The sequence below is a fragment of the Aythya marila genome, assembly GCF_965140915.1.
Source record: "Aythya marila genome assembly, chromosome: 9".
NCBI lineage: Eukaryota > Metazoa > Chordata > Aves > Anseriformes > Anatidae > Aythya > Aythya marila.
Window position 1 is genome coordinate 19179799 of NC_139050.1, and position 7971 is coordinate 19187769.

The following is a 7971-nucleotide window of genomic DNA, read 5'->3' on the forward strand; positions in this document are numbered from 1 at the left end:
CTTAGGTTTTGTTGTAGCAATGGTTCATCATATTCATACAGTAATTGACACTTTTGACCAGATCTTGCTTTCTCCACAACAGCTGCTTATGATTCATCAGCATGCCAGAAACAAAGACAATCTTGTGGTGCTTTATTTTTCTATAGTATTCAAAACAGAAGAATTCCCAGTGATGCCAGCAGAATGTGTGTGATGGAGTAAAGAGGTGCATGGCTGCATAAGGCATGGAAAGAGGACATTCCTGTGCTTGACTAATCCTTCCTGCTCCAGTGGCTGCTCAGGACCAATGGTAGGAATTGCAATGTAATACACACTGGACATCACATTGGTATCTAAAAGGCTCAGGTTTTGATAAGCATAAATCTGTGTACAGAGCCAAAAGAAAAGCCAAGTCTGTTTACAAGAAGCCCAGAGAATCTGGGGATGGAAATTTAGGCTGTTAACTGCCTTGGTCTTTCTTTTTGCTGTCTTGCATTTTTATAGGAATTTACATCAGTGAAAAGTGTGCAGACCATCATCACTCTGTTTTGATAACATTCGATGTGACTTTGCATCTACTTTACAGCAGTGTGGATAGCCTCACAAAATTTACTGATTTACTGTATGTGACCAGTTTAATAACTCTAGAGTTGGACGTTAACATAAATTGTCATCGGGAATAAATGGAAGAATCGTTTTAAAAGTCAGGCATGAATTAAGGTACCAAATGTTGATACTTACTATGAAGCAAGAGTTAATTTTATCAGTGGTAGTCAGGAGAACGTGGAACTTCCTGGTTAATGCCCTGAGTGCTTTAAAACTTCATTTAGATGTAATTGTTTCAAGCAAGTGCATTCACCACATACTCACCATGTATAAAGCAATGTAGATAGTGATGTATACAAGAAGCCAAAACTGAACAGAATGATATTTTGTTTCTCAACAAGCTGTATTTCCCCAGTGGGTTGCTGATGGCCTGGTTTTGAGCAGTGCCATACAACTGATGGTGAATCTCCCAGACTGCAGTGCCAACTTTCAGATTGTGGCAGCAAACTGGCTGTGACCATGGTTTATTCATAATGTCTGTCTTTCTTTGTTGATTGCAAAATGCATGTTAAAGGTTTTATTTTTCTTGTTTTCTGAAGAGGTCTTAAATGTTTATGTGAGCTAAAAAAGTATCTGTATATGAAAAAGCAAAACAATCGTTAATACTCATTCACTCAAGAACTTTGTGTGACCTCTTAACTTTCCGCTTTTGTTGCTGAAGTATTTGGGTACTTTGTTAGTTTTATCAACATCCCTGTAAGGAAGGGAAGTATGAGAATAAACATGCTATCATCCTCCTGCAGAGACAGAGCTAGGACACAAACTAAATGCTATGTCTAACTAACTGGCCTCAACTTTGCCACACTTCACCTTTAGGTTCTTACCTGAGACTGGAATCCAAGCACTGAGTTATGTTTCATATAAAATGTAATACAGACAGACACTTAAAAACTGTGAGAGTGTAGCCGCTGTACCGGATCTTTGGGCTTAACAGTTGAAAATACTGAGGAGAGGAGCTATGTCTGAAGTCTGTTAACTCCAGCAAGGGAGTCACAGGAATATACATGTATGTCCTAGCTCTTTTGGAGCTGTTGTGTCCAACTTGTTCGTTTGCAAAAAAAGACTTCTGACTCACTCTCACTGTAGAACGTGATTGAAGGAAAGGTTGGTGGTGCTTGCTTTTAGTGTACTAAACTTTCCATCACTGATAGATGGCCTGACAATTTTTTTTTTTGAGGGGAAAGGGTAGGAAGAAAAAAAAAAAAAAGAGAGAAGGCATGCTAAGATGCCACCTGATTTTGGCTGGAATAATAGGAGCTAAGATGCACTGGAGAATAGAGGAAAAAATAATATTAGTGCTGCTTTATTCTTCACCAAACTGGAAGACTCTTTCCTTGTTCTCAGCATGGTACAAATTCACAGAGACAGCTTAAATGTGAAGCAACACTCGCCTGGAACTGGTCCTGAGATAAAAGGTCTGCTGTGCTAAGCCAGTTCCAGCCAGAACCAACTTAATTGTACCTGTATTGCCTTTCTCAAATGAGTCCCTTGTGTATGGATGTCTCATTTGGCTCAGATCTGGCAGCACTCTCTGTTTCAGGCTTAGCACTTGGTCTATACTCACTTTGGATTCTTGCAGGGCTTATTAGCTTGGCAGCTGGGCCAAACCTGAGCTGGCTTAGTACATCTCATCTGCACAAACAAAGCTACTTAAAATTGAGTAGCCAGCTCAGGCTGGTAAACAGCAGATCTTTGTGTCAGCTGAGCCTTACCGTTATATGGGGCATTTTGATCCCCTGGGCAGAGTGGAGGTTTGGATATAACCAAACAGGTAGCATGGAGTGCAGGTCTCCTGTTTCTTGGGCAGGTGTTCTGTCTTCTGCCTCACAAGGTTCAAATTCCTATTCCCAGTGTCCCAGGAGGGTGCTGGGTTGCCTCACAAGTAGTTTTGAACTGTGACGTTGTGCAGCTAAGAATCATGGCTTTGTGCAGCTGGAGGTAAGGAATCAAAAAGGAGAGACTGGTAATCAATCTCCTCCTTTTCGAGGGAAGGGCCCTATTTCTGCATATACATTCTTGATTGGGTGAAATAAGGCAGTCCTGGGAGTAAGGCTGTGTGGATGTACCAGTCAAAGATCTCATAGGAGTTAGAGCACTTTCCATGTTACCTTTTTGGAAACAGTTAGGCTTGGATTTTTGGCCTGTTTTATAGAAAGCTTGATTTTCACCTGACATCTGAAAACAGTTCTCGTGAGGGGGATCTTCTGGTGTAACCATGTCTGCTCTGTGCTACGTAGGTTCTGTCACCAGAAGAGGGCATAGTCAAAGCAGGGGGCAGAGACTCCAGCAATCAACATCAGTGTGGCAGGTTTTGGAATACAAACCAGGATTGCATTATTTATAATGGGTTTCATAAAACAAAGTATTAGCTTCATTTTCTAGATCTACGTATTTCATCACAGAGAAGAGATTATTACAAACTTAATTATTGAACAGTAGTTCAGAGAGGAAAAACTAATAGTTGACTTGCTGAATGGGCATGTTTTCAAGAGTTTATCACTTTTTTTTTCCCCCCTAAATTCATTCAGGTAATTTCTATGACAGGTATGTTATTTATTGTACCAATCGTCCAAACTGACTATACAGAACTACACGACTGCATAGTCTGATGCAGAATAGTGTGTGCTTTTTTTTTTTTTCATACACTGATTTATACAGGGAAGCTGAGGATTGCAGTGCTTTGTCCATTTATTACAGAAAATCTGTATTCGAGGGCAGTCATGCTCCTACAGTTCTAAAGTATCAGCTGCTAAATTACAGATCAGCAGACCCCTGTATTAACATGTTCAATTTTTAAAAGACTTTGGGTTGTTAGATAAAATCTGTGCATTATTTGATGATGTTTATTGAAATTGCTGTAACAGATATGTTCATGGCATTTTTAATAACTATAATGAGAACTCTGATTTTTATATCGTATGCAAATTCTTAGTTCTTTTTTCTTCTGTTTATGTGGTTATCATGGAGCCTGATTCTCCTCTCAGCACTTTTACACTGGCACATTGTACACAGCAGAAAGTACGGCAGAATTGTAGCCAAGGGGTGCATCAAGCCCGACATCTTTATTGCAAGTGAAATTGAGAGGAATCTGTTTCCAAATGTTGTCAGGAAAAGGTGTGGCACAGTACAGAACTTGACAAGATCTGCAGATGGTGAGCTTTCCGTGAGCACTGAATGTCAGTTTATGCATGTGGGTATCATTCACATCTACTCCTTTATATGAAAATTAGGTAGGGCTTAGGGCATACTGGCTAGAAGGGTGGTCAGGGATGTTATTTCTGGCAGGATATAAGCAGCATATAAGATCACCATTCCATGACAGTCTTGGTATTTTCTATATTCACTTTTTTCACACCTTTTCATTATAGAGGGATTGGGGTGAGGGGGAGAGAGCTTTATTATCAGTCAGTACTTGTTGGTTGGTTGTAGGTTTTTTTTTTGAACAACCAAGAAAATTAGAAGTAGAAAACTATCTAGCACTGTGGAATGCTGATAGTAGGGCAAATCTCATGTATTTTTAAACTAGTGCCTTTAGGAAACTGGCCTTATGCTACCTTTTTGACTGCTTCCACAGTTGATAAGGTTGCAGCATAAGCTATATTATATGACAACAGATAATCCACCTAGAGCAGACAGTATGAATATCTCTATCCTAGTAAGAGCTCTGATCAGATTTTGCTTTTTGAGACACAGAAGGATCCAAACATGAAGCACCCAGCTGGAGGAAAACAGGCCTTTTAAGCTCTATTGCTCAGAAACTGCTTGTTTTCAGTGGCGTGTTTACATCTACCTAAAAGTTGTAAACACAGTTTCTCCTAGCATATGCCACTGCTTTCATGCTCACAGGTGGAAGCACAGGGAGAGCCAGTCCTAGGTGCTTAAAATATGTATTTATCACTAGTAGTTCGAGGGCTGTATGGATCCTGAGGCTGTGTCATGGATTGAATGTGTGGCTGGGCTGACTTGGTAGCTGCTGGTTAGTCTAAACTACCAGCTTTGAAAGAAAGCCGGCAGCAATTGCAGGTGTCACCATCACTGGTGGCCTGTATGCCCTTTCCCTCTCTTGTGTTGGAATGATCAGATTCACTGCTGTCCTCTCTTCTTGAAACTTCTCCAGTTTTCCTTCCCTAGGGTTCCCCAGCTAAGGTGGTTGTCACCTCTTGGAATCGTTTGGTGCATAGACCAGTCTCCTGTGACCCCATAAACTGAGTGGCAAAAGTGCAGGACTACAAATGGTGGAACCGGGGAAAAAAAGATGGAAGGAGAACAATGAATTACTAGTTTTGAATTCATCTGTGTTAAAGGGCAGACTGTGTCTGTGAATTTCATTAAAACTGAATACTAGTGGGTGCTAACAGCAGTGTATTCATATTCAGATGTTCGCATTTTGAGTGTTGGTACTTTCTATTCCTCAGTTTATCTCACTGATTTTCACTGTAATGTTCTGAAGTGGCTGGATTCTGCAACATGAAGCATTTTACAAGCATTTAAATGGTTGGTTCAGAAAGATGATGAAGACTTTTAACTCCCACAGGCTTGAGTGAGCTGATTGTTTCCTAGGACAATCTACTTGGAATAAAATCAGTAATAACTTATCAGATTATTTGTCTTCTTCTTTTTTTTTTTTTTAATGTACTGACCAATTTAATTTAATTTTCTAATGTATTGGCAAGTTTTATCAGTGTATGGAGCGGACTGCCCAAGGATTTGCAAACCGGTGTTCTGTCAGGTACTACGTATGTTAGACTTAGCAGCATGGCTGACACACAGTCATGAAATGTGCTTAGGAGTCTGTGACTGTGCTTCCTTCCAAAACCCCATTAGAAACCGTTCCCTGACTGCAGCTCTGGGCTGGTGTCTTCCCCTTTTTCCCGTTCACTGACTGGATTTGTCCCCATTGTGCTGCCCAGAACATTCACTTGAGCCAATCTCACATGTTGAGTCAAAAGCTAGTTGGTATGGATAAGCTTGGATTTGGACCCTCAAAGAAAAGATTTATGGGAAGCACGGGGTATGCATTGGCCATCTACATAGTGGTGAACTTTGCCTTCTGTGGTTTATAACTATGAAATAATGCTTCTTCTCCTTGTCAGGAAAATGTAATAGCAAAGGCAGTGCTGTACTGAGCCTTCACTTTGCTCAGATCAAGATATTTCTGTAAATTTTAACCCAGTAGAACATTTGCTAGTATAATGTCAGCATTTTAAATAATTAAAAATGAATTGCATTCAGCAAGTAAATAAAGTACATCTAATGGACCATTATCATCTTTTGAATATCCTTTCTTTTCATTATTGTTTTGTCATAAAGTTCACTCACTTGCAATGGCTCATTCAGCCTTTTTGGAAAATTATCATGGTACAAGTGTACTGTCATCTCCCTGATTGCAGGGGGGGAGCTGAAAATAATGAAAATGAGGCCCATTCTTCTATAATACTTTTCAGTGAAAGCACTGAAATCACTTTTTAAAGGATTTAGGGTCTTTACTCACAAACTGTTTGCCAATTTGTGCAAGGTATCAGATCATCCATCAAGCCAGTAGTACAGCTAAGAATTTAACTTGAGTCTCCCTAAATCTTAGCTCACTGTCCTGCTCATGAGGACAACCACGGGCCCTGCCGCATATCTGGTCACATTTTCTCTGTGATAGATAGTGATTGTGTATCAGGCTAACACTGATTAGGAACAAGTGGAAAAAGAATGAGTGAAGTTAGTCGCCTTCCCTCTTGTTATTCTGCTTTTACATTCTGGAGCTGGACAAGTTTCAGTCAGATCTCCAGTCTAACCAGCAGAGAGGATCAGACTGATTCATGTCAGCAGTCTTCCCAGGTGCAGAGCAGAGGTGCAGCAATGTCCTGCCTTTGTCACATCTTAGAACTGAGGGCTGTGTCTGTTATGTCCAGAGCAGTTCTGGTAAAGATTTTTCTTTTACATCAACTTCAGTATTTAGCGAAGTAGAGCATATGCTTCTCAGTACAAGTATCAATTCATTTTCAATCTTTTGCACTTAGAAATCCTGTTAAAAATGTGATTTTCTATTTTAGAAATGTGTATGCATGCTTAACATGCTGATTTTTCCTGCCTTTATAGTTTGGTTGCTTGTGGAAGGACCTGGATGGTTTTTTTGTTTTGTTTTGTTTTGTTTTGTTTTGTTTTGTTTTTAACAGAAGTGTTGGTAAAATTTCTTGCCTCCATTCTTGTATGAACAAGCTGGAATTCTAAAGCCTGTCCTCTTCTTCAAAGACACCTAGACTTGAATCCATCTAAATTTCAATGAGTGCTAATTTTTACTCCAGAAAGTATAAACTAATTGAATTTAGGCAGCTAGGTATAGACATATCCTAGTTGCAGCTGCTAGCTACTTCGATTTGTCTTGTTTCAGGTTTGGAGTAGGGCAGAGTTCAAATATATCTAACATGTTTTCATCAGTTCATCACAAAATTCAGTTGTCATGGTAGAGCCGTTCCCATCCAACTTCTACGTAATAGCTAAGTGGTTAGAGCAGCTACCTCAGTTCACTTACTGCTTCAGCTCTTATTTCATCTCAGAGAAGTGTGCCCTTTCCTTGAGGTTATAAAATGATCTGAGTGCTAACGCTTTCCAGTATGCTCTTTGAAAATTGGTTTGTGTGCATTTAGGAATCCAGAAATTGTCAAGTCTAAAGAAGAGCGAGTGTAAGGATGCCTGATCCAGCATTGTAGTTGGTAAGATATTCATACAGGGGTGGAAGATGCTTTCCTTCAATCTTCTATCCAAAATTCCTTCAGTTTTATTTAACATTGTAAAGAAGAGCGGTGCAGATGTTAAAGAATCTCCAAGCAGATTACTTTCTTACCTCAAGATTTTTTTTCCAGCTGTGGAAGGATTAGCCACACCCAAATTTCTCTAGCTCTGTGATGTACACATCGCAGTGATCACAAATTCACTGTGATCATTCTGTGCAAAAATAACAAAATGCCTCTTCATTTATTTTGTGATGCTTGGCTGGAATCAGAAGCATGTCATCTTTAGGCAGAATGTGTTGAATAACACTAAATGTAATTGCTAATGTGTTTATTTCTAATGGCATAAACACGAGATCTCTTGTACAATTTGTACAAATGCATTATTAGGGAAAAATCAGGGTATGAGAGCTAATAGGAGCAAATGCAATAGTAACTACACATAACAGTAAATAAAGTGAAAAGGAATTGTGAAAAATACATCCACTCTTGTCTGAATTCTACTGTGAGCTATTCTAATAGGAAATTTTAACAGAACTGAAAAAGAGAATAAAAAACAGTGTCTGAATTATTAAAGTCACCAGCAACCAATTTGCTTCAATTAAAGACTGGAAGATGTTCCCAATGCTTTGATTAAGAAAAAATTAGAAAGTTTCTTATTCAC